Source organism: Mustela lutreola, chromosome 1 (assembly GCF_030435805.1).
Source record: "Mustela lutreola isolate mMusLut2 chromosome 1, mMusLut2.pri, whole genome shotgun sequence".
Taxonomy (NCBI): domain Eukaryota; kingdom Metazoa; phylum Chordata; class Mammalia; order Carnivora; family Mustelidae; genus Mustela; species Mustela lutreola.
In genome coordinates this window covers 247,365,277-247,393,093 of record NC_081290.1, presented here as the reverse complement: position 1 = coordinate 247,393,093, position 27,817 = coordinate 247,365,277, and the positions used below count along the sequence as shown (strand labels likewise).

The 27,817-nt window shown below is 41.8% G+C and overlaps 1 long non-coding RNA gene across 1 annotated transcript; it reads left to right on the top strand.

The window, feature by feature from the left end:
- The first annotated feature begins 30 nt into the window (after positions 1 to 30).
- On the top strand, positions 31 to 27,448 carry LOC131822020 (uncharacterized). Its single transcript, XR_009350058.1, has 4 exons — positions 31 to 153; positions 4,716 to 4,783; positions 26,711 to 26,855; positions 27,298 to 27,448. It is a non-coding gene; the product is annotated as an uncharacterized LOC131822020 (long non-coding RNA).
- Positions 27,449 to 27,817: the final 369 nt, after the last annotated feature.

Here is a 27,817-nt window from a genome sequence, read left to right as displayed (position 1 = left end):
AGGCTGCTCTGTCACACCTTACCTCCAATTTCTATTTCAAGGCTAGTTCGGGCTCTGATCATCTGAATGTATGCTATTCTCACAGGCCTCCCTTAAATACACGTGCTTCCTGCCTCTTCCTTGTCCTGCAGGCTGAAGAACAAAATTTTGCTGGTAGGTGAGATCGAACTTTGAATCCCAGCCCAGACACTCCTTACCTTTGTAACTGTAGCCCAGCTGTTTAACTTCTGTATGCCCCCAATTTTAATAACTACGAGCACTAGAGTTAGGTGGCTTATTGTTTGATAGCTGTGTGATTCCGAATGGATTACTTAACTTCTCTGAGCCTCCTTTTCTTCAGCGATAAAACAGAGAGAGTAATACCTCAAAGACTCCTGGAAAGGATTAAATGAGGTTATGCATGTAAGGTATGTGGCGCGTAAGTTCTCAATAAATGTTATCCGTTGTGTGTTTAGAGGGAAGGGAATTTGCAGAACAATAAAGACCCAGCCTTGTCCTCCCGTGAATAAGGATTCAGTCCAAAGATCAGCTAGTGTGCAGACCCAAGTAATGGTGAGTGATATTATGGACGCAGTTGTTATTTTCCTGAGTGAGGGCAACCCCAGGGTCTGGTCCTACCTGGGCCTGTCCCTCGAGAGATGTCCCTCAGAAGTCTCTGGTGTGAGTTAGAGACCCAGGAGGAGCAGGAGAAGGATGAAGAATGTTGCATTGAAACCAGTGGCTCTGAGAGACCTAGGGAGTAGGACGGTGGCAAGAATATTAATTGTGGCTTTTAAAAATGCTAATGCAATTAAAATGAGCATTAAAAACATTAGCAAAGAAAGAAATGCACACTTACAAGGTTCCAATATAGGATAAAGGATCTGGATCCAAACACATTACTACAGGATCAGGAAGTGCAAAGTTTATGACAGAAGAAGGAAGATCTCAGGTGTGTTCCTGGGCATCCTTGTGCTACTCCATTCCCTGTGGTTGCCCAGTAACCCTCAGTAGCCATTCTCCCAGTCTTTACTTGGTTAAACAGTTGCAAGAACAGGATACATTGTACTGATAAAAATGAAAAGATCACTGGGTTAAACAAAGGGCACAAGAAATTGCTGTATTGGTTGGTCAAATGCAGCTTTTGGAATTCAGACTATTTTGTCAAAGAATGTTTCACCTGCATTTATTCCTCTAAAATTTTAGGGTTAAGCCCTACTATGCCTGAATTATTTTCATATGCAAAAATAATATACATATATCTGGTCAGTATGTTGGAAAGCCCTTTGAAAATTGGTCATTGCCTGCCCTTTGCTAGAGGAACCTGGAAGTTTGTGTCAACACTGGCCAGGGTAAACAGCTGGGCCAGCGCTTGCTGCATTTGAGACCTGGCTTCTTGTTAGCAGAAAGTGTATAGAAATCTTTGTCAGAATCAGGTGTCAGGGATCAAAAATAATTTTTTTTTATACTTGCTGATGTATTTTCCTGTTCCAAGCGGTTTGGGCTTGTGCCCTATGGCATTTTTTTTCAAAGATTTTATTTATTTATTTGAGAGAGAGACAGTGAGAGAGAGCATGAGCGAGGAGAAGGTCAGAGAGAGAAGCAGACTCCCCGTGGAGCTGGGGGCCCAATGCGGGACTCGATCCCGGGACTCCAGGATCATGACCTGAACCGAAGGCAGTCGTCCAACCAACTGAGCCACCCAGGCGTCCCCCCTATGACATTTTTGCCATCAACCTTTGGGATGGAGTGGAAAAGGGGGAGGAGGGTGTGTAGGAGAAGCCCCATCAGACAGGAAGCGGAGAGAAAGAACTCTTCAATTGCTAGGAAAGGATGAGACAGGATCAGGGTGTTGCCTTAGGTCAGGGATACAGGGGACCAGGTAAAATGAAAGGCATCCCAACAGATACACTCACCCCCAACAGGTTTAGGAAAATTTTGCAAGTGGGCAAGCTATTGTTGCATTTTCTCCCAGCCCCACCTTCATGCTGCAAGATGTATCTAGACCGGTAGCCTGAAGCAGTCTCTGGGTGCCATGGAAGAGATCCAGAAGCTTCTGCTCCACTGGGGTAAACAGAGATGGTGGCTGAGAATTGAGAATTGGCAGGCTTGCCCAAAGGTTTCCCTGCAGTGGAGGTACAGGGACCCCATCCCACTGTATAGAAGTAGGAGGATTCTCGTGACAAGGGGGTGCAGGTAGGCAGCTCAAAGCTGAGGATGCAGGTGGAAGTTGTATCTCTAGCAGTAGCAGCTGGAGCAAGAGCCCAGGGGCAATGAGAGGGCCGTCTCCCAGAAAGCAATTGCCACATGGTTTGCCTGTTCTGAGGACACTGCAAGATATCCAGCCACAGATACCTCAACAGGATGAGGGAGGACAGGGGGTCCTGTCCAAAGGGTTTGAGCAGCAGAAGCCATATGGCTCAGACCCAAGAGCCCTCTCCCTCTTGGTGCCCCTGCAGTAATCAGGAGCAGAGAGGGAGGAGTGGGCAGAGAGCCCCTGGAAGGGCTGAGAACCCACTGCAGAGTGAGTTCACCTCGAGAGTAAGAGGGGATTTTAACCAGAGGAGCTGGAGTATAATTTCCCCCCACCTTTCATTTGGAGACTTTGAAGCAAGATAACAAAAATATTTAGGGAACAATAAAGAAACGCATATTTCCTTGCAAGGAATTGTATGGATTGTATGAATTGTATGAATTGTAATGCATACATTGTAATCCACTTACAAAAGTATACAGTGGCCAGTGGCATTGTCCTAAAAGGCAATGCGAAACCAACTGCCTTAAATCACATTTCCTGCGTTGTAAAACTCTCTCGGTTGAAAGGATAATAGTTTAAACATTTTTGTGTCATCTGTTCCAGAGCGTACGATGGTTCTCTGATCTGCAGATTCTTTACGGGAAAGGATTAGAGTTCATCATTTTTCATCCTGTAATTGATACACTAACTGCCTATTGAAACCCAGATTTCAGAGGCAAAGTACAGCTATTGGCTTTGTCTGCATATCTTACTCTGAAAAAAAAAAAATGGGTGAAAAATCCAGTGTGGCAGACACATGAAAGGTGTAAAAGCAATTCTCAAGTGACCCTTCAGAAGCACTATTAAGTTGCTTTCTGTAAAATCATTAAATGCCAACCTAGAGAAAAATTAAGACTGAATTTGCTGGGATGGTTACTTTGAAATAGTACAACTTTGGTGCCTGCTTTTCTATAGTGTGTGTAACTTTGAGTGATTTCTATCACTTTGACTTTGGCAAAATGTTCTTTCTCCAAATTAAAACTAATTCAAGACCCCATGGCTTATCAATAAGACTCAAATGGCTGGAACTCTGCGCAGGCATAGCAACCTCAGCATACCTTTTGTAATTTGCATAAAGTTCTCCGTAAGAAAAGAGTATTTTTGATTGTTATACTGTCAAAAATTGTTTAACATATTCAGTTTTTTTTCCCAATGGGGTGTACTTTTGTTTTAACCAATAAACCAATGAAATTATTGATTGTTAGTAAATTTATATGCCTAGAAATTACATGAAGCCTTTTTAAATTATATTCCATGCTGGGAGGAGGCATATTATATTTCACACTAGGGCCTATATTTCCTGCCAGAAGGTCTTCTTATTCCCAAAAGACCTGCCTGGAACACGTACCCTTGTAGTCTGTGGGCCAAGTCATCTCCTTTAGGAAATGTGCTCACCTGGGCAGTGAAGACAACATGAGAGGGAACCTGTAGGAGAGAGCCACAGGTAAAGAAATGCTTTTCCTGAGCCCTTAGGATATGCTGGGCACTGGGTCAAGCTCTTATGAGCAAATCCTTGCCTTAAAAAAATTTTTTTTTGTTGAAGTATTATGTACATAGAAACAAATGCATATAAGTGCACAACTTGATTCTCATAAAATTGTATAAGATGTGCACACCTGTGTGTTTAGCCCCCAAATTGAGAAACAGACCATGACAGCACCCCAGAAGCCTCCCAATGTCCTCTCCTAATTCCTTCTGACCCTCCGCAGGATGACTACTATCCTGACTTCTAGCAACATAAATTCAGTCTGCTTTTAAAAAGTTTTTTTTTGGGTGGGGGGGATAATCTTAGATTGTCAACAAGTTGGAACAGTGGCACAGAGAGTTCCTGCATACCTTTTACACAACTTCCCCCAGTGATGTAGTATTGAACCATAGAACAGTATCAAAACTAGAAAATTGACATAGGTACAATAATAGTAACTTAGCTACAGGTGTTATTCAGTTCTTGTCAGTTTTTATATGTACTCATATGAAATTTATCACATTACATAGATTCATTTAATCACCACCACAGTCAGGATATAGAAACGTTCTATCACTGCAGTGTTCCCTGGTTTTGAACTTTATCTAAAGGGTGCCATACAATATACTTTCATTCCTGGTTTCTTTCATTGAGCATTATGTTTGCAAGATTTATTATTGTTGCTGTGTGTCATTGTAATTTGTTTATTCTCCTTGTATTCCATTGTGTGTGTATCCTATTGTTATGAGTGGGGCTGCTAACGAACATTCTGGTGACTAAATGTAAGCATCTCTGCAGGATCTATACCAGGAACAGGATTGCTGGGTCTTACATCATGTGTATGCTTATCTCTGATATGTACAGCGAATCAATTTTCTAGAGTTGTTCTACCAATTTACTTTCCCATAAGCAGTTCAGAGTCCTCCTTTCCACATCCTTACCAAACCTCAGTATTTTCTGTCTTCTTCCTTTTAGACATGCAGTGGTATGTGTGTGGTACTGTGTGGTGAGTTTACTTTGCATTTCCCTGATGACTAGTGAAGGTAAGCACCCTTTTATACATTTATTTGCCACTTGGACATTCTTTTTTGAGAAGTGCCTATTCAAGTCTTTTGCCCTTTGTAAAAGTTGCACCGTCTTTTTTTCTCCTCTTGATTTGTAGGAGTTTGGATAACATGCTTTGTTGGATATATGCATTACATTCTCTTCAGTCTGTTGCCTTTTTCTTTCTTTTTTTTTTTAAACGAAAACTTTATTTTTGAAGAGCAGCTTTAGGTTCTCAGCAACTTGAGTGGAAGGTACAGAGAGTTGCTATATACCTCTTGCCCCCACTCCCACCCATTCTCTGCACTATGAACATCTGGCAGAAGAGTGCTACATTTGTTACAATTTGTTTATTCAATGAACTTACATGGATACATCATTATTGTCCAAAGCCCATAGTTTACATTAGGGTTCAGTCTTGACTTACTTTCTGTGGATTTGGAAAAATGTATGATGGCATGTCTACCAGTATAGTATTTTTTGGTGTGGACATATGTTTTTCAATTCATTTGAGTAAATACCAAGAAGGGTGATTGCTGGATTGTAGGGTAAGAATATGTTTAGTTTTGGGGCACTTGGGTGGCTCAGTTGATTAAGCGTCCAGCTTGATTTCAGCTCAGCTCGTGAGCGGGAGTCAGGCTCTGAGCTCAGTGGGGAGTCTGCTGGAGATTCTCTCTTTCCCTCTCCCTGTGCCCCTCCCTCCACTCACATGCTCATGTACTTTTCTCTCTCTCTAGATAAATAAACACATAAAACCTTAAAAAATATGTTTAGTTATCGTTTTTTAAAATTTTTTTAAGGATTTTTATTTATTTATTTGAGAGAGAGAGAGAGAAGGAAAGAGAACACAAGCTGGGGGAAGGGCAGAGGGAGAGAGAGAAGCAGGCTCCCCGCTGAGCCTGCTGAGTCTGATGCAGGGTGCTATCCAAGGATCCTGGGATCATGACCTGAGCCACCTAGGTGCCCCAAGAATATGTTTAGTTCTATAAGAAACTGCTAAACTGTCTTTCAAAGTGGCTGTACCATCTTGCATTGCTATTAGCAATGACTGAGAGTTCCTCTTGTGCCACATCCTTGCCAGCATTTGGTGTTGTCAATGTTTTGAGTTTTGAGTGTTCTAATGGTATGTAATAGTATCTTATTATTGTTTTAATTTGTAAGCGCCTAGTGAATACTGAGCATCTTTTAATATGCTTACTTGCTTTTGGTATATCTTCTCGGGTGAGGTGTCTGTTCAGATCTTTTGCCTGTTTTTAACATTTGAATTGTTCATTTTCACATTGTTGAGTTTTAAGAGTTCTTCGTATATTTTGGCAACAGTCTTTTATCAGATATGTCTTTTTGCAAATATTTCCTCCCAGTGTGTGACATGCCTTCTCATTGTTTTGATGTGTTGCTTTTCTAGTTTCTTAATTGCACTTCTGATGATCAGACATTCTTAATCCTAATATGGTCTAATTTATTTTAAAAATTCCCTTTTTGATTAGTGCTTTTAATGTTCTATTCCAAAAACTTTCATCTATTTCAAAGTCACAAAACTATTCTAGATCTTGCTCTAAAAGCTTTGGTGTCTTAACTTTCACATTTAGATTTGTCATCCAAAGGGAATTGATTTTTACGTATAGAGTGAGATGGGGATCAACATAGTTATTTTTTCTCTGTAGATATGCAGTTGTCCCAGCACCATTTATTGGAAGGATCATGATTTCCCGGTTGCACTGCAGTGGCATCTTTGTCCCAAACCAGTTGTCCATAGAATGTGTGTCTGTTCACATAGATCTATTTTATTCTTCACAACAACTCTTTGGAAGAGGTGGGAGCTCTGAGTTCAGAACTTACTCAACTCTAGACCAGAGCTGCTTGACAGAGACCTGGCCCAAAACTGGCTCGAAGGTGGGAAACTTTTGTCATTGGAGCGAATCCTGTGGGCTTTGTAGTCTGGCACATTTGCACTTGAGTCTTTATTGCATGGCTCTGAATGAGTTATTGACTTCTCTGAGCCTGTTTCCAAATATGTAGGATGCAGATAATAATAGCATGGCAACACAGAACTTGAGAGACTTAGATAATTAAGTGTGTAGTGTTGTTGTTGTTGTTTCTCTCTGTTCTCTTAAGAATGATGAAGAGGAAGGCTTCCTTTGAGTGCCTTAGTGTACTTTGAGTGCCTCTTTCTGCATTTCCCATCTCCGTCCTGAAGCTCCTAAGGGAATGTCCTTCCTTGCGAGGACAGGGGAATGCAGAAGGTTTAGAAGGCTTGCCTCTTAGGGGGAACCAGTTGCTTCTCATCCTCAAGGTTTCTACTTTCATCAGACCCTCTGCTCTCTAGGGAGAGCCTCCCCGTGGGGAACTTAGTAAATGCATGCAGTTCCAAAGCAGGTATGGGATGCGGGCAGAGAGAGGCGTCAGGCAGCCCTCATTCCTGGGCTTGACTCAGTAGCTCATCAACGTGAACGATCTCAGATGAGCTGAGAGTCTTACTGACAGTGTCCCCAAGTCTCCTCGGCACTCATATTCTGTAGCTTCTTAACTTCTTACCGCAGTCTGTGGTTAAGTTCCACAGTAGGTTCCCAGAGATGCTGCAGAAAAGGCTCTCACCACACTCTCGGGGTGAATCTGTTCCCAGGGGAGAGCTGGATAGTGTGGCCACTGTTCTTTCTTACTTGTCCCAAGGACAGACTCTAAAATACAAAAATAGCTTCATGCCCAAAGATGCTTACCACAGTATTGCCTGTGCTGGTGAAAACACCCAGTTTGGAAATAATTGCTCAGCTTTATGTCCCATTCGGGGGCAGCCGCACTGGTATTCCGCACCCTGGATTCAGCACAGAAAATTCTAGTGTCGGCTTGGTTTCGGGAAGTAGGCACAATACTTGAAATAGAATCATTTAGCCAAACATTAAATATTTTTTTAAAAAGATTGTATTTATTTATTTATCAGACAGAGATCACAGGTAGGCAGAGAGGCAGGCAGAAAGAGAGAGAGGGGAGGAAGCAGGCTCCCTGCAGAGGGGAGAGCCTGATGTAGGGCTCGATCCCAGGACGCTGGGATCATGACCTGAGCCGAAGGCAGAGGCTTTAACCCACTGAGCCACCCAGGCGCCCCAAACATTAAATATTTTGATCACACATTATGTCCTGGACTAAGGAATGGCTTTATGAAGGTGACTTAGACACTCTCTCCGCCCCCAAGGAGGTCACAATTTAAGCAAGGAGGAATAACCCTAAGGAGTGTGGTAGATGTCAATATGCTGGATTGGAGGCACGAGAAGGGTGCCAGGAGAGCCCAGTGAAGAGAGAGTCTTTTTGATGATCTGATAGGAGCTGTTTGCATCCTTCTGAGAGAGAAAGGAAGAGGCATGGAAGCCTGAGGTTACTGAGATTGGAGAGAAGCGGAATCCAGGTGTTACTCAAGAGGTAGAATCAATGTCCTGTGTTCTGAGTTGGTGGGGGGGGGGCGGTGATGAGTCCCAGGATCCCGACTAACCGTGTAGGTGGTGGTATTTCTCCCGAGATGGGAATCCCAGGAGGGGAAGAAGTTGGTGGGAAGTTAAGGGCTGTGTTGGGTTTTAAGCTGCCTAGGATGGGTTGTCAGGAGACAGATGGGGGATAAACTGGGGCTCAGGAAGAGAATGAGGTGAGGTGAGTGACCTTGCTTTGGGTCTCATCAGCCTGAAGTTGCTGTTTGAAGACTCGGGAGGAGAAGACATATGCAGGAGCGACTGTGAGAGAGGAGACTGAGAAGCCTACCTTTAGGGAAGGGACAGAAAGGCATGGGAAAGCAAAAGAAGAAAAGCCAGTGAATGAGGGAGACAACGAGCAGTCAGATGAGACCAGCAGCAAGAGACTTCAGAAGGAGGCAGCTGCCCATCTGTCTTACAATGCTGGGAGGTCTCGACAGTTGAGGACGTATCTGTTAAATTTAGTATGGAAGGGATGGGAACAGGATCGTTTCTCTGCGTGGGGAGACCGGGCTCCATGCTGCAAGGAGTTCTCAATAAGTGGGAAAGCAGAGGACAGTGAAGGGAGTCAACTCTTTTGAGGAGTTGAGGAAAAAGTAGGAAAGAACTTAGGGCAGTGACTGGGCATGAAGTTGGGGTGGTGGTCACAGCACTCTTTCCACCAACTTCCAGCTATTAAACGAGGTCCCAGTCTGCTTTGGGACCTTTCTTCTCCTGGCCAGGCTTCTCATGGGAGAAGGGGGCAGGATCAACTGTCTGTTCTCTCTCCCTTTCAGTGCATGTGTCCGCAGGCATGTGCATGCCTTGTTCAGGAAGCTGGAGTGAGAAGCCACGGGGTTAGATCTCTGCCCTTCCACCTGGTCTGGAGGAGCCCTGGGGCAGCCCCAAGTTTCCTGAGGGGCTGGGCCTGCATCTTTTTCTCCAAGATGAGGCTGAGAAGTGAGAGGCAGGCTGTGGACCATCAGGATCTGTCAGCAGCCTCTGCAAGTCTGCCCACCATCTGGGTCCCATCACACAAGTGGGGCTTTTCCTACATTAATCTCTGATGAGCTTGGCCTGGCTTTCATTTCAAAAGGCTCTACTTCTTTTCTGTCTTCCACCAACCCCTTCTTTACACCCCCTCCCCAAAACGGGACTAAAAATCATGCCTTCTTCCTTCCTTGGTTTCCCAACCCAGCTGGGGCCAGAGAAAGCTTTGAAATTGGAGCAAGGCTTGGGATGGGGAGGGAGGGGATACGGGTGTAGCTGGTGGGAAGGGGCTGGAGGAGGAAATGGCCAACTGAGTTCCCAAGCAAGGGGGAGAGAACAGAGATCTCTTGGATGGCCAGCTCTGTCTGGCTCCTTGGGGTCTCCACTCCTTTCCCTCCCATTTCCCCGCCAAATGTCTGTCCTTTACCCCAGTCTTTCCTCTTCTTGTCCTGCATCCCTGGGACAGAGATCATCTCCTGGCACTTCCAGTCCTCCCCTGGGTGTCTCTATAGATGAGGCACAACTCTCTTAACGTGTCAGGAAATGAGTCCCAACAAAAGCTGGCCTGTTATCAGCTGCCTGAAAATGGACTTCCAGGCCGTGAGCCTGGACATTGGGGAGCTCAGTTTTCTAACTTCTTTCCTTCATGTTTGCCATATAATGCATGTATCTCACAGTCCAGAAATCTTGGAATGTCAGAGGCAGAAGAGACTTTGAGACCTAGAGTCCAGCTCAGTTGTTGTAAGTGGATGGCTGCCTAGGGCCCAGAGAGGGAAGAGAGATCACACAGGGCCAGGATGGGAACCTGGCAGTGGGGCTCTCACTTATGGGTCTGCCTACTATGGGATCCTGCAACAGGCTTCAGAGATGCATTACTGATCATATGTCAAGGGCTAACTTGGATTCATAGTCACTGGGGGCCAGGGTTATCCTGAAAGTGTTTTGTGACAGATCGGGGCTCTCTGGATTGGTGGTAAAGAGTGACTAGGCCACAAAGTCAAGGACCACTTTGTAGGAGGGGTGAGAGGGGAGGATCAGTGGCTAAGGGTAAAAAAATAAGGTTAACGAGAGCCCGTTCTTATTAGATTCTGGCCGGGGTCCATCTCTTTCTGTTTGCATGAAGGAGGGACTCGTTTACTAAGGAAGACATTATATGGGCACAGGAAGGACTGGGTGACATGTCACAGAAAACCCAGCTCAAACTGGATCTGACAATAAGAGCAGTCATTAATTCACAGAGCAAGAAGTTCAGAGATAAAGTGGGTCTTAGGGTTGGTCTATTTAGCGTGTCATCAAGCATTCAGGTTCTTTCTGTCTCTTAGCTTTGCCTTCCTTACTTTGTGTCACTTTGTGTCACAAGATAACTGCAAGTAGAAAAGGGAGATCCCCCCCCCCCTTTACTCAGTTTAATGGGAAAGAGGAAAATATTCTCTCCGTAGCCATGGAATATAAGTCTTTTTCTTGAGTCTGATCGGGCAACTTTGTGTCATATGCCCAACCCTGGGCCAATAGCAGTTACCAAGAGCATGCATTCTAGTCTTGTATTAAAATAGATATTTTAGGGGCGCCTGGGTGGCTCAGTGGGTTAAACCTCTGCCTTCAGCTCGGGTCATGATCTCAGGGTTTTGGGATCAAGCCCTGTGTCAGGCTCTCTGCTCAGTGGGGAGCCTGCTTCCCTCTCTCTCTGCCTGCCTCTCTGCCTGCTTGTTATCTCTGTCAAATAAATAAATAAATCTTTTAAAAAATAGATTTTTAAAAAAACCTTTCAATTTTTCTCAGAAATAAAAACTATATTGTTGGGGGGAAAATAATGGAAGGTTTGATGGACATCCTCAAGACAGAATCAATGAACTAAAAAGTAGTGCCAAGACATTCTCTCAAAATACAATTCAATAAGGCAAAGAGGTGACAAGTGTAGACAGAAGTGTGAGTAGAGGGAGACTTCTAACATGTCTGTGATACAGAAAGCTGGAAAGAGCTTTGCTCATTGTTCTTATAGTAACAAAAAGAGAAAGCTGGATCAATTAGAAAAAACATAACATTTCTTGAACCTCTCTGTAGTAGCCAGCTTCCAAGATGGCTCCCCATGATCCCTACTTCCTGGAAATTACACCTGTGTGTAATTTCCTGCTATATGGTACCAGTCATAGAATACAATAGAAGTGATGATATACCACATTAAAGATTAGCTTATAAAAGAATATGGTTTTCTGTTTTGGGCTTTCTCTCTCTCATCACTTGCTCCGGGGGCAGTATGCTGCCAGGTTGAGAGTGTTCCAATGGAAGGGCCCAGGGAAATGAAGTCTCCGACCAACAACCAGCAATGAACCAAGGACTGCTGAAAACCACATGCATGAGCTTGGGAAGCTTCTTCAGCCCTATTCATGTCTTGAGGTGTCTATAGCCCTGGATGGCAGTGTGACTGCAACCTCACAGGAGACCCTGAGCTACAACCACACCATTAAGCCACTCCCATATTCATGAGACATGGCAGCTGTGAGATATAATTGTGTATTGCTTTAAGCTGCTCTGTTTGAGAGATAATTTGTAAGGAAGCAGTAGATAGCTAATAGCCCATCAGAGAGTGGAGGGTCCAGGATAACTGGCATCTGAAATCTAAGGAAATACAGGGCCCTCCAAGCAGAGACAGGATATGAGCATTTGCTTACCTACAGCAGAGTATGAGAAGAGATCTGGATGCCATAGAAAAAGGCAAAAAGAATAGAGACAAATACTTATTTATCTTTGTTGCATCGAATGATTTTTTTAATGTTTTCTATTGAGGTACAGTTGACATGTAACATTATATTAGCTTTCAGGTATGTAATGTTTGACATTTGTGTGTTTTGTGAAATGATCACTACAATAAGTCTAGTTGACATCATTACAGAATTTTCTTTTCTTGTGATGAGAACTTTTAAGATCTACTCTCTTAGCCTCTTTCAGATTTGCAATATGGCACTATTAACTAGGGTCCTCATGTTGTACATGACATCCCCATGACTATCTTATAATTGGAAATTTCACCCATTTCCCTCACACTCTACCCACTACGCCTGGAAACTACCAATCTGTTTTCTGTATCTATGAGCTTGGTTTTTGTTTTTGCTTTTGTTTTACATTCCACGTATAAGTGAGATCATTATGGTATTTATCCTTCTCTGTCTGACTTATTTCACAAGACAAATTTTTAAAACAAACTGCTAAAGGCCAAATGTGAGCTTATATGAAAGTATAGAAATGCTGGGACCTGTGAACAAGAGGGTAGTTCATCCTTGCGGGCTCCTCTCCATCAGCCTTTCCCTGCTCTTGACAAAGATCAGTGACAGTGCAGGAAGATGGAGAACCATGTCAGCCTGCACATTAATCTTGGATTTCCCAACACCCAGAACTATGAGAAAATGAATTTCTGTTATTTAAGCCACCCACTGTATTGTTTTTTCATTATAGCAGATCATCTGAAACATTATTTATTTTAAATTGTAATTTCAAGTTCTCTATTGTATTGATCCTGTATCCAACAAACTTGGTGAATTCACTTATTAGTTTCTTGATTCTTCATTGATTCTTTGGGATTTTCTACTTAGACAATTGTCATCTGGAAATAGAGATAGTTTTATTTTTCTTTTCCAATCTGTATACCTTTGGATTCTTTTTCTTGATTTCCTTCATTGGATAGAACTTGCAGAACAATGTTGAATAGAAGTGGTGAGAGAAGGTATCCTATCTTTGTTCTCAAATTTAGGGGGACAGTATTTAGTCTTTCATCATTTCTTTTTTTTAAATTTTATTTATTTTCAGCATAACAGTATTCATTATTTTTGCACCACACCCAGTGCTCCATGCAATCCATGCCCTCTCTAATACCCACCACCTGGTTCCCCCAACCTCCCACCCCCCGCCGCTTCAAACCCCTCAGATTGTTTTTCAGAGTCCATAGTCTCTCATGGTTCACCTCCCCTTCCAATTTCCCTCAACTGCCTTCTCCTCTCCATCTCCCCTTGTCCTCCATGCTATTTGTTATGCTCCACAAATAAGTGAAACCATATGATAATTGACTCTCTCTGCTTGACTTATTTCACTCAGCATAATCTCTTCCAGTCCCGTCCATGTTGCTGCAAAAGTTGGGTATTTATCCTTTCTGATGGAGGCATAATACTTCCTAGTGTATATGGACCACATCTTCCTTATCCATTTGTCCGTTGAAGGGCATCTTGGTTCTTTCCACAGTTTGGCCACCGTGGCCATTGCTGCTATAAACATTGGGGTACAGATGGTCCTTCTTTTCACTACATCTGTATCTTTGGGGTAAATACCCAGTAGTGCAATTGCAGGGTCATAGGGAAGCTCTATTTTTAATTTCTTAAGGAATCTTCACACTGTTCTCCAAAGAGGCTGCACCAACTTGCATTCCCACCAACAGTGTAAGAGGGTTCCCCTTTCTCCACATCCCCTCCAACACATGTTGTTTCCTGTCTTTCATCATTTCTTAAAAATTTTTTATTTATTCATTTGAGAGAGAGAGAGAGAGAGAGACAGAGACAAAGAGAGCATAAGCATGGGGAGAGGCAGAGGGAGAGGAAGAAGCAGATTCCCTGCTCTGCTGAGTTGAGGGCTAAGCTGGGAGTTGACCTGGGGCTGAGCTGGGAGCCCATTACAGGGATCAATCCCAGGACCTCAAGACCAAAGGCAGATACTTAACCATCTGAGCCACCCAAGCACCCCAGTCTTTCATCATTAAGTAGGATACCACTTAGAGAATTTTTCTTAGATGGCTTTTATTGGATTGAGAAAGTTTCCTTCTAATCTTAGTTTTCTGGAAGCTTTTCTCATGAATAAATGTTGAATTTTCTCTAATGCTTTTTCTGCATTTATTAAGATGTTATTATGTCTGTTCCTATTACTTTGTTGACAGTGATTTTTCTCTGTTACATTGATTTTCAGATGTTGAACTAACCTTGCACACCTGGTATAAGCCCCACCTGGTCATGATATATATATTTTTTCTATATTGCTGGATTTTGATTTTCTAATATTTTCTTAAGGATTTTGCATCTATGTCCATGAGCATATTGGTCTATAGTTTGCTTTTTTCGCAATATCTTTCTTCTGGTTTTGGTATCAGGGTAATTCTAGCCATATAAAATGAATTAGGAAGTATTCCTTCCTCTTTAATTACCTGAATGTTTTTGCATATAACTGGGTATTATTTCTTCCTTAATATTTGGAATATTGGAATTTTCCAGTGAAGACATCTGATCCTGGAGTTTTCTTTGTTGGAAAGTTTTTAATTACTAATTAAATTTTAATACTATAGTATTATTCAGATTGTCTAATTCTTCTTAATATTTGGTAGTTTAGGGGTGCCTGGTGGCTCAGTCAGTTAAGTGTCTGCCTTCGCTCAGGTCATGATCCCAGGATCCGCAGGAGCCTGCTTCTCCCTCTCCCACTCTCCCTGCTTGTGTTCCCTCTCTCTCTCTGTCAAATAAATAAATAAATAAAATCTTTTAAAAAAGTATTTGGTAGTTTATGTGTTCAAAAATTTTTCTATTTTTTAAGTTATTAAAGTTTATTGGAATTGTTTGCACAGTAATGTCTTATTCTGCTTTAGTGTCTGTAAGGTCTGTAGTAATCTCTCTTCATTCATTCTGGATATTGATTATATGTATCATCTCTCCTTTTTCTTTTTCTTAATCTGACTGGATAGAAGGTTATCAATTTTATTGATCTTGCCAAAGAACCACTTTGGATTTATTGATTTTTCTCAGTAATGTTTTTCTTTTAAATTCTATTGATTTTTGCTCATTATTTTTCCTCCTTCTACTTGGTTTGGATTTAATTTACTTTTTTTTTCGTTTTTTTTGAGATGAAAACTTAGATAATTGATTTCTTCTATTCAAACATATGGATTTAATGCCATAAATATTTGTCCTTTAGCTGCACCCCACGAATTGTAATATGTTATATTTTTATTTTCATTCAATTCAAAATATTTTCTGATTTCTCTTGCAACTCCCTCTTTGACCCATGAGTTATTAATAAATACATTGTTTAAATTACAAATATTTGTGGATTTCCCAGACATCTTTGTTACTAATTTCTAATTTAATTCTGCTTGGCAAGGGAACATACTTCATATAATTTCAGTTTTTTGAACAATTTCTTGAGGTTTGTTTAATGACCCAGAATGTATCCTCTCTTGGTGAATGCTTCATGTACACTTGAGAAGAATGAGTATTTTGCTGTTGGTGGGTGAAGTTTTCCTTAAATGTCAATTGGTCAATTCGATTAGTAGTGTTATTCAGATTCTGTATCTTTTTACCATTTGCTGTGTACTTATTGTATCTATTACTGAAAGAGTTCTGATGTCTCCAATTATAATTGTGAGTTTGTCTAGTTTTCTTTTTAGTTTCATTTTTATATTTCATATACATTGTTAAATTTATGGGAATTAAGTTGTTTATAATGATATTTCATTTTCCTTTAGTGTCCATAGGACCTGCACTGATGCTGCTTTATTAAATACTGATATTGGTAGTTTTTTCCTCTGCCTTTCTGGATTAATTAGGATAGAGGTATATCAATTTTATCAAGCTTCTCTAAAAAACAAGACTTTGATTTTAATGACTTCCCTCTGTTATTTATTCTTTATTGCTTTCTATTTTATCCATTCCAACTTTAATTTATTATTTTTTCATTCTTATATTTACTTTGTCTTTTTCACCCCCAAGTCTCCTAATAAAGATGGTACAAACTTCTTTTTTTTTCTTACATTTACTTTGAATTTAATTTTTCTTTTCTCTTTCTAGTTTCTTAGAGTGAGAATTAAGATAATTGATTTGAGACATCCATTCTTTTTTAATATAGGCAATTTTTAAATATAGGCAAAAATAGAAACATCCCATAAATTTTGATGTACTATGTTTTAATTTCTAATCACTAGTTTAAAAAATATTTTCTTCAACCTGTGGATAATTTATTTTTTTAAGATTTTATTTATTTATTTGACACACAGAGAGAGATCACAAGTAGGCAGAGAGGCAGGCAGAGTTGGGGGGAAGCAGGCTCCCTGCTGAGCAGAGAGCTCAATTCGAGGCTCGATCCCAGGACCCTGAGACCATGACCTGAGCAGAAGGCAGAGGCTTAACCCATTGAGCCACCCACGTGCCCCAACCTATGAATAATTTAGAAGTGTTTTATTTCTGGATATTTGGAGTTTTTTTTTTTTTTTTATATTTCTGTTGATGATTTCTAACAATTCCATTGTGGTAAGAGAAAATGCTTTTTATGACAGTATTCTTTTAAATTTATTTAGTCTCAGTTTATGGCTCAGTATATGGTCTATCTTTGAAATATTCCATGTCCCCTTGAAAAGAATGAGTATTCCGCTCTTGTTGGGTGGAGTGCTCTATGAATGAAAGTTAGGTCCAGGGGCACCTGAGTGGCTCAGTGGGTTAAACTCTCTGCCTTTGGCTCAGGTCATGATCTCAGGGTCTTGGGATCAAGCCCCAGTGGGGCTCTCTGCTCAGCGTGGAGCCTGCTTCCCCTCTCTCTCTCTGCCTGCTTCTCTGCCTACTTGTGATCTCTGTCAAATCAATAAAATTAAAAAAAAAAAAAGAAAGTTAGGTCCAGTTATTGATAGTACTGTTCAAATCTATATAAAGCATTACTGATTTTGTCTACTGTTAGTTTTTAAAAGATTTTATTTGTTTATTTGACAGGAGCTTGGGATCATGACCTGAGCTAAAGGCAGAGGCTTAACCCACTGAGCCACCCAGGCGCCCCTACTTGTTCTTTGAATCATTAGTAAAAGGTGTTGAAATCTTCAACTATAATTATAATTTCTTTGCTTTATATATTTTGGAGTTCTATTATTAGGTGCATGCAAACTATTGATTGTTATGTTTTCTTGATGCACTGACTCTTTCATCATTAAATGTTCTTTTTTTAAAAGAGTTTTTTTATTTATTTGGGAGAGAGAGAATGAGCATGAGCAAGGGGTTGGAGCAGAGGAGAGGCAGAGGTAGAAACAGACTCCCTGCTGAGCAGGGAGCCCAACATGGAGCTTGATACTAGAACCCTAGGATCATGACCTGAGCTGAAGGCAGATACTTAACTGACTGAGCCACCCAGGCACCCCAGGAATATCATTAGAAGTTTTTTAAAAGGGGGCTCCTGGGTAGCTCAGTAGGTTAAAGCCTCTGCCTTCGGCTCCGGTCATGATCCCAGGGTCCTGGGATCGAGCCCCACATCGGGCTCTCTGCTCAATGAGGAGCCTGCTTCTCCCTCTCCCTCTGCCTGACTCTCTGCCTACTTGTGATCTCTGTCTGTCAAATAAATAAATAAAATCTTTTTTTAAAAAAGAGAAGTTTTTTAAAAGAACATTTAATGAGGGATCCCTGGGTGGCTCAGTTAGTTAAGTGTCTGCCTTTGGCTCAGGTCATGATCTCAGGGTCCTGGGATGGAGCCCCTCACCAGGTTCCCTGCTCAGTGGGGAGTTTGCTTTTCCCTCTCCCTCTCCTCCCCACTCATGTTTTCTCTCTCTCTTCTCTGTTTCTCTCTCTCTGTCTCAAATAAATAAAATCTTGAAATTAAAAAAAACCTTCTAGTGATATTCCTTGCTCCAAAGTCCACTCTGTCTGAAATTAATATATTCATTATAGCTCTCTTATAACTAATCTTGTGTAAAGTTTCTTTTTCTATTCTTTCCTTTTTAACCTACTTTATATTTTAAGTGTTTCTTGGGTGCCTGGGTGGCTCAGCTGATTAAGCATCTGTCTTCAGCTCAAGTCATGATCTCAGGGTCCTGGTATCTAGCCCCATGTTGGGCTCCCTGCTTAGCAGGGAGTCGTCTTCTCCCTCTCCCTCTGCCCGCTCCCCACTCATCATGCTCTCTCAAGCTCTCTCTCTCAAATAAATAGAAAAAAATCTTAAAAAAAAAAATACTTGTTTCTGTAGGCATTATAATTGGCTCATTAAAAAAAGTCTCAATCTGTTACTAGATTATTGAGATCATTTTTAATATTATGCAATGATTGGATATAATAATATAATAACAGAGTTTTAATCTATTATCTACTTATTTGTTTTGTATTTATTCTATTACCCTATCTCTTTTTTCTTACTTTTCTTGTTTCCTGTCCTTTTTTTGATTAATTGTATTTTTAATTTCAGCGTATCTCCACCATTGTTATATTAGCTATAGCTTTTGTTTTAGTTATTTTAAAATGATTTAGAATGAGCATACTTAATTTATCTTTATCACATGACATTCTGCCTTCATATAATGTTATACCATTTTGTGTATAATGGACAACTGTATATTATGCAGTCTTACAAGTTAACTTCCATTCTATTGTGTTATTTATCATACATTATACTTTTATTTATGTAATTTACCATTAAAAACATAGTTATTTTTTGTTTTAGACAGTGAGTTTAAAAAGAAAATTTTTACTGAAGTGTAATTTATATAATATAAAACTTACCCATTATAAGTTTCCATGAATTTTAGCAAGTTTACATAGTTATGTAATCAGTTTTAAAATAATTTCACTACCTTGAAAGTCCCCCTGTGTATTTACAGTCAACCCCACTCCCATTCCAAGTATGGCTAACCACTGATCTGATTTCTATCTCTACATTTTTGGCTTTTCTAGAAAGTTCATATAAATGGAATTGTACAATATATAGTTTTATGGATTTGACATTTCATACTCTGCACATTTTTTTGAGGTTCATCCATATTTTTGTATGTATCAATAGTTCCTTTCCTTTTTTTATTCTTGGGCAGTCCATTATATGTGGATGCCATATTTGTTTATTAATTCATCCCTTGAACATTTGTGTTATTTCAAGTTTGGAGTCATTATGCATGATGCTGTTATGAACTTTTGCATACAGTCTTAGGGTACACAAATTTTCATTTCCCTTGTGTATCTATGTAAGGGTTGACTTTCTGGGCCCTGGAAGTTTATACACAACTATTTAAGTAACTCACACTGATTTCTAAACTGAATGTACTGTTTTACATTCTTACCAGTAATGTATGAGCATCCCCTTTATCTACATTCTCAAAACTTGATGCATCAGTCTTTTAGTATGTAGATACTCTAGAGAGTATAATAGTGTTATCTTATTATGGTTTTAATTTAGATTTCCCTAATGACTAATGATACTGGGTATCTCTTTATATACTTATTTGCCATCATGTATCTTATTTGGTGAAGTGTCAGCTCAAATTTTGCTCAAGTTCTTATTGTTCTTATTGGTTTTTTTTTTTACTTCTTTCTATTGTGTGGATATATTTCTGGACTCCCTATTGTAATCTTTATGTATATCCAAAAACCCATATCACATTGTCATGATCACTGTAGCTTTACAATAAGTTATGAATAAAGGCAGTGTAATTCCTCCAGTTTTGTGTTTTTCCAAATTATTTTGGCTATTCTAGGCCCTTTCCATTTCCATATGCATTTTAGGACCAGTTTGTTACTTTCTACAAAATGAGCTTGCTGAGATTCTGATGAGGATTTCAATGAATATGTGGATTAATAGGGGAAATTGCCATCTTAATGATTTTGAGTCTTCCAATCCATGAAGAAGGCATATCCCTTTATTAATTCACATATTCTTTAAATTCTTGCTGCTATATTTTGTAGTTTTCAGTATATAGGTTTTGCATGTTTGCTAAGTATATTCCAAATGTATTCCATTTTATTCTTTTTAATACTATTATTATGAGCATTCTTTTCATAATTTTGTTTTTATATTGTTACTATTATACAGAAATACAATTTATTTTTGTAAAACAATTGATTTTTGTAATACAGTTGATTTTTGTATATTGAATCTGTGTTGCATTGCCTTGGTTAGTAGTTATAGTAGCTTTCTTGTTAATTTCCTTAAGATTTTATACATAGATGATCATGAACATGTGAATGAAGACAGTTTTACTTTTGTATTTCCACTCTGTATGACTTTGATTTCTTTTATTTATTTTATTTCACTGGTAGAATCTCCAAAACATGATTTCATAGAAGAGGTGAGGCCAGAAATCCTACTAAGTTTATCATGTTAGTGGAAAAACATTTAGTCTTTGGGCATTAAGTATGACATTTGTTGTAAATTTTTAATAAATACCATTATCTGGTTGAGGAAGCTTTTTCATATTCCTACTTTTTAAAGAGTTGTTAAAAATCATGACTGGGTGTTGGATTTTATCAAATCCTTTTTTTGTGCCTATTGAGATGGTCATGTGGATATTTATTAATATGGTATATTACATTACTTGATTTACTTGATTTTTGGGTGTTAAACCAACCTTGCATTCCTGGGATAAAGCCCACTTGATCAGAATGTGTACTTCTTTTTGGATATTGCTAGATTTGTTTGCTAACATTTCCTTAAAGAGTTTTACACCCATGTTTGTGGGTAATTCCTTTTGGACAGTTTTTCTTATGTCTTCAAGTTTGTTGATGTTTTCTTCTGAAGTCTCTAATCTTTTAATCCTGTTTTCATTGAAAATTTTGTGTTTTCATCTCCAGAAGTTCCATTTTCTTCTTTAAAATATCCTCCATTTCTTTTCTTATTTTGTTAATATTTTTCTCTACATTCTTGAGCATATTTGTAATAGTTATTTTAAAGTCCTTGTTGGCTAGTATCATCTTTGTCATTTCTGTGTCTGTTTCTATTGACTGATTTTTCTCCTTGTTTTAAGTCACAGTTGCCAGGTTCCTTGCATGTCTGGTAATTTTTAAAAATTGATTGAATGAATGTTATTATCACATTGTTGAACATCTGGATTTTGTTTCTTCTAGAGAATATCTAGAGTTCTATCTTACAGTTAAGTTATTTACATATCAACATGGTCAATTTCACACTTGTTTCAAAACTTAATTAGAGCAGGTCCTTCATAGGATTTACTCTGGGCTAGTTTAGTTCTATTTCTATGGCAAGACCCTTTCTGGAGGCTCAATTAAATGCCCCAGACATTCAATGAGGTCTCTCCACTGTGGCTGGTAAAAACCTGAATGTCTCCTCCTATTCTTGCATAAGCTCCAGGAATTGCTCAGTTTACAACTGGTCAATAGTTCTTTGCTCAGTCTTATAGTTTTCTGCCTTGTATATGTTTACTTTAGTATTCATCAACAGACAATCTATGCATATTTCTGGAACTCTTTTCCTACATAACTCCCTCTACTTTGATACTCTACTACACAATTTCCAGTTACCTCAGATTTCCTGCTGTGATCTCTGTCTCTTCAAGTCGTTGAGACCACCACCCTCTGCTGGGGCTTCCCCATCTGTGTGTCTCTTTCCAGAAAATTCCTGTAGGCAGAAGGTTGGAGCTTTCTAATAAGACTCATTGCACTTATTTTCTTTCCTCTTAGGGATCCTAGCCCTGCATTGCCTATTGTCCAATGTCTGAAAACACAGATCTCATGTATTTTGTCTAATTTTCTAATTGTTTATAATTGCATGGTAGGTGTGCAATTGCAGGATACTCTGTTGTAAGGTCATGTTGTAAGGTCAAAACAAAATTCTTGTTTTCTAATTGTGTTTTTGTATATTAGCTCCCTATTTTATAGATACTTAAATATCCTCACAAATCATCTTGGGGATGTTTATTAGAATACTGGGTGTGGTGCAAAAAACAATGAATACTGTTACACTGAAAAGAAATAAAAAAGAAAGAAAGAAAAGAATATTCTTCATGTTTTTCAAGTTTCTTGAATTGATGGTATTTCACTGATGGAAATTCCCCACACCATCTCAGCTTGCCTCTCATTTTAGGGCAGTCCATCATTTTCAAATAGCTAGTGAGTTTTAATTGACTAGTAATATTTATAATAAAGGTCTACATTAATCTGAATTGATATTATGTGGGGGTTTCTCGACATTTTTGTAGGTGGGTGATGGGGAGAGACACACCATAGCCATTCATTCACTGGCTAATGCTGGTTCCTCTGATGGAGGGATCACAAGGATGTTCCCACACATGATCTCTTCTAATCTTTACATGATTCTCACCACTATTATAATGATTATTCCAATTTCACAGTTGAAGAAATTGAAGTTCAGAGATGTTCGGTAACTTTCCGAGGTCACAGAACTGTTGAGAGAAGTAATCAGGATTAGAACCCAGAAGTTCTGTCCAACCTATGTACTGTGCTATCTCCCATTTGCTTGATAGCTTCCAGAAATTTTGTGTATTTGGCCTATTGATGGAACTATTCCATGTTTTTCATTATAGGTACAGATATTTTCTAGTTTTAAATTTTCTTTGTCATATCATATAGCTTTTTTGAGTATTTTGAAAGTATCTGTGGTATTAGTCTTTTTATCTTGAAACTATAGCCCACATTTTTTAAAAAAAGATTTTATTTATTTATTTATTTATTTGGGAAAGAGAGAGCAGAAGGAGGATCAGGGGAAGAGGGAGAAGCAGACTCACCATTGAGCAGGGAGTCCAATGTGGAGCCCAATGCAGGGCTCAATCTAGGGACCCTAGGATCATGACCTGAGTTGAAGGCAGATGCTTAACCAACTGAGCCACCCAGAAGCCCTATAGCCCACAACATTGTTTTCCATATTATCAACTATTTACATCAAATTCATCTTAAGTTAAAGTTCTCAGTGGAATGACTGAAACAAAGGAAGACATTTTTTTAAAGTAGGCTTCGTGCCTAACATGGGCCTTGAACTCACAACCCTGAGATTAAGACATGAGACCAAGACATCGACCCTCTACCAACTTAGCCACCCAGGAGCCCCAAGGAATAGACATTTTTGAGGGACTTCATACCTGCGTTGTAAAACTAAAATAAAATTCTAGTCAATTTTACCAAGACTCATCAAGTGGTACATAAGAATGCCAGCTGTTCCAAGAAGTGTAGTTTTTAATTGGTGTCTTTGAGAGACCTGAAGTTTCTAAGATGTCTAATGGTAGAATTTGAGGCCCAGTGACATATGTGCAGAGGAGGTATTTTTGGGAACAGACCCTTGCCTGTACCTCCCAAATCCCTTACAGACCCCCTTTCTCATTGGGCGGCCCCTCCTGCGCATGTTGGGGGCAGGGCCTGTGCTGGGGGCACCTCTGCCAGGACCCTGCTGATCTATGTTCTCGCCTGACACTCAGCAGCTGTCGTGGAGGCGTGGGCTGCAGGCGCTGTTCCCCATGGGCCGTGTGCAGGCTGCAGGCCGGGATCCTTTCCCGCCTAATCCAAGGGGCACTGGCGGTGGGGAGGGAGACAGCTGGGTGTAACTGATCTGCAAAGGAATGGAGTGGTGCAGGCCTCCCAGTGCTGGGCTGGGCTGTCTGTAGGCTGCCCTCTCCAGCTGCCTCATTTTAACCCTTCCCTCTCTTACTTCTGTCTCCCCTCTCCATCCTGGGACTCCATCCCTGGAACATTCCCAGACCCCTAGAACATCCCTGGCTGGATCTAAACACCTTGCAGAGGACCCAGCCTTCTAATAGCTACTGTTGGGGAGGCTAGGGCAGGAGTAAGAGGCACCTGTCTTAGATGGAGACAGAACTCTTGGAAGGCCCAGCAGGTGACTCAGGCAGGGAAGGCTGTGAGGTTCGAGCAAGGAGACCTCTCATGGGTTGGAAGTCGGAGGAAACTCCCTGGAGGATGGAATGGAAGGAGCACTGGGTTTGGAGTCTGGTTTGGCTCTGCTCACTTTGCAGTGAGACCTTGGGTAAGTCACTGTCTCTCTCTAGGGTCAGTTTCTGCTCCTGGAGATGTGGAGTTTGAAGGAGTTGACCTTAAATGTTCTGTCCACAGTAGCAAAAATAGCTCCGTGCATTAAATTCCTATGATAAGTCACGGGCTTTACCTGTAAACATTCTCACCATGACTTTGCCAGATTCTCTTTTCCATTTTAGTGATGAAACCGAGATTTGGAGAGGATAAATCACATAGCTGTTCAGAGAAAGAGCCAGACCCCATCATCCAGGCTCTTCCCCCAAGCACACGGCTCGCTCAGCTCCAACCATGTATAACCAGTGCCTGAGCTCAGGGGGAGCTGGGGCAGGAAACACAGCTGTCTGGGCCCAGCATACTCAAAGGCTCGGTCATGAGCCCAAGAGCTCCTGCAGGAATGGTAGGCTGGGGGTCCGTCAGGCCCTGTGCTCCAGCTTTTCTCCTACTCCGTGGCCCGCTCTGGCTGGGATTGCCTGGCTCAGCCAGGCAGCTTCCCACAGGGCAGCAGACTCTGCAGTTGTCCGGCCCATTCCCATCCATGATCTCACTTGACACTCATGCCAGCCCTAGCATGTAGAACCTGTCACCCCTCCTCATAAAGGGGGACTGAGGCTTGGCGTTTGCCAACATCCTATAATTGGGAACTGGCCAAAGAGAGACTAGAATATTCTTTCCACTATCCTATCTGGCTTCTGGGAGGAAGGGGCCTGAATGGTAGCTGTTAGCCACCCAGCATTCTGCTTCTTCCTTTTCCCAGTGAGAAGGAAAGTCTGGGTGTGGACTCTGGAATGAGACAAGTACGGGCTCATGTCCTGAGTTCCCCCACTCTCCAGCTGTGCAGTTGCTTAACCTCTCTGAGCCTTAGCATCCTTCTCTGTTGTAATAAAACGTGGGTGAAGAATGAATGAAGGTGAAAGCAAGGCCTGTGTCCCCCTTCCCTAAGCAGAGCATCGAGCCGCACTGGCATGTGACACCCCAGGCAAGCAGAACCAAGAGCCGGGGGGCGCCATGACCAAAAAGAAGGAGGCTGTGGGCGGGGGTTTTGCAGCTCAAGGTTGGTCTGAAGACTAGGCAGGAGCTGCCCAGAGAGAGTAAGGAAAAGGTCATCCCAGATGAGGCAAGAACCCCAGGCAAAAACGCAGACGCAGGAATGGACGTGGCATGTGTGTTGGGGGTGGGTGGGCAGGGACACACTATCTTTCGCTAGCTGGAGAGGACCCTGTCCCAGAGGGAGGTCAGTCTTCATGGCAAGTGGGGGCTGAGTAGCAAACCTCCAGAATGGCTCAACTCTGAAGAATGAGTTCTCCAAGCGTGCAGGGGCTTCGCCCACCATCTTGCCCACCTTTCTCCTCCCCTTCCCTCCACCCTGGGCTGCCAGGACCTCTGGGCAAAGGGCCGGCTGGTTATGCAGTTCCAGCTTGGGAGAGACAGCTGTGCAGGCCTCCTGTCTGCTGCAAGGGATTAACTGGCACTGCCGCAGTATGTTGGGGTGCACCTGGCTCCCTGGATCTGCCCACCACTATCCACTTTAACTTCTTGCTGCCCGGCTCCTTACTTGTATGTTTAAAGGTATGTTTATACTCAGTTTCCAGTGGCCTGTGTTAGACACTGGGGACCCAGGATGAATAAAGACGGAAAGCAGGGTCCACCCAACCAGAGGGTCCTTACCTGTCACTGCTCTTCCTCATTGTAGTCAAGGGCCCTCGGAGACCCTGATCTCTCCCCCAGCGAAACCCTTCTCTCTCCACTGGCTCCTCCCAGCATATATGGCCAAATCACTGCCTTCCTCAAACCTTCAAACAAATAAATCTTCCGTTGACCTCATGCCCTGTCTCTCTTCGGTCCTACTCAGCCAAACTCCTAAGCTTTGTCCCCACTATCTCCACCTCCTCACTGAGAAGACGTATTCTAGACCCAGGTCCTTTCTTCCTGGGCATACAGCTGGACTACAACTCGCAGCCTCCCCTGCATTTAATTGTAGCCACATGCACAGGTTCTGGCTGCTGAGATGTGAGCGAAAGAGAGCAAGCCACTTGCTTTCCTATTTCCCCAGCCTCCAGTGCGAGCTGGCTTGATGCAGGTGATCCTGTGCTGAAGGTGGTGGTCCCTCAAGACAGAGGAGCCAGGGTTTCTGAATCATTTTGGATGGAAGGTTCCTGATACTCAGAAACACCTGTGTTTGTTTTTGTTTTTGTTTTCTTTATAAGAGGGAGACATAAACTTCTATCATGTTTGAGCCACAGAAAAGGTCTGAGCTGCTGTTCATTAAAAAAAATGAGGAACTTCGTCCCCCTTCTCCTCCACCTCCTCAGGTGGGACAGTCCAGGACAGCAGGGAAGAGGGAATCTGGAGCTCAGAAAAGAGGGTTGGAAGTGGGGAAGGCTTTGCTTCAGGGAGGGCGATTTCCTGGCACAGGATGTGACCAATGTTCTTATACAAGTAGCATCCGACCTTTAGCTTGAAATCATTTCTGTTTGGTCCAGGGTTGTGATTGCCATCTGCCTTCCCCAAATCACCAGGAGCCATGTGAGGCTCCAAGTCCATGTGGTTAGAGCCCTGGGGAGATATAAAAGGCAGGGCCATAGCAGGGCGAAGGCGCTGGGGGAAGAGGCTGGGCTGGGCAGGTGCTGACCCAGTGTTGGGAGTGGCGAGGAAAGGGTTAAAGGGTCTGTGAGCAGGATTGGCTCTCCACTCCATGAGGGCGGTAAAATCAGCATGTCGCCTCCAATTTGCTCTGGCCTGACCTTGAACGTGAATCATTCCATCACAATGTCCTTATTGATTTCCACAGGAAGAAGATTAAGCCCAGAAAATCAGGGCGGGAACTTGAGCCTGAAGCAGGGAAAATGGGATGGTTCTGGGGCTCAAAACCCCTCGTGTTTGCAAAGACGTCACAGGGGGCCACAGGCTGTGCAGCCGCCCAGCTCAGCTACCAGGTCTTGGAGGGGCTGGGTCCTGGGTTTCTGTTTCCTTACCTGGCCAGTGTGTGGCCTGGGGGCTTTCCTCAAGCTGTAAATTAGGAAGAGAATGGGGATGGGAAAATGCCGTAGATACTCCTTGAGCCTTGAGTCTGTCCTGGGGTGATCATTTATTTCATCCTTCTGTACGCAGTGACAGTCTTTGGGACCCTCAGAACCAAAAAGGATGTTTTTGGTTCTGAGGGTTCAACCAATGTTGCCATTGAACCAGCTGGCCCAAACAGCCAGGAAGGGCCCTCCTCAGGCCTGTAAACCCTTCAAGGGAATGAGCCTGGGGTGTGTGTGTGTGTGTGTGTGTGTGTGTGTGTATGAACGCATACATATGTTCCCCCCCCACATAGATGCATAAAGGTGGGTCGTTCTGTGGGAACTGACACACAATTTCCTTTCTTTGTTTAAGGTATCCCGGAGAGCCTGCTGCGTCAGTATAAGAAACAGCTCTAGAATCTTCACGGTGTGTCTGTACTGGGCAATCTAATCATTCCCTATCGGAAGGCATGTCAAGTTGTTACTACTTATACAAAAAAATAAGATAATGCTATAATAAACAATTGGCACTTGCCTCCTTGTATGAATTACTTCTTTAGATGCGGTATTAGTTTTCTACAGCTGCGGTAACAATTACCACCCACTTAATGGCTTAAAGTAACACCAATGTATTCTCTTAGAGTTTTAGAGGTCAGAAGTTTTAAATCGGTTTCGCTGGGTTAAAATCAAGGCGTGGGCAGTCTTGCGTTCTTTCTGGAGGCTCCAGGGGAGAATCCATTCCTTGCCCCTCCCAGCTTCTAGAAGTCGCCGGCATTCTCTGGTCAGTGGCCCCTTCCTCCAACCTCAAAGTGCATCATTTCAACTTCAGCATCTGTCATCCCATGTCCTCTGACTCCGATTCTCCTGCCTCCCTCTTACAAGGACTGTTGGGA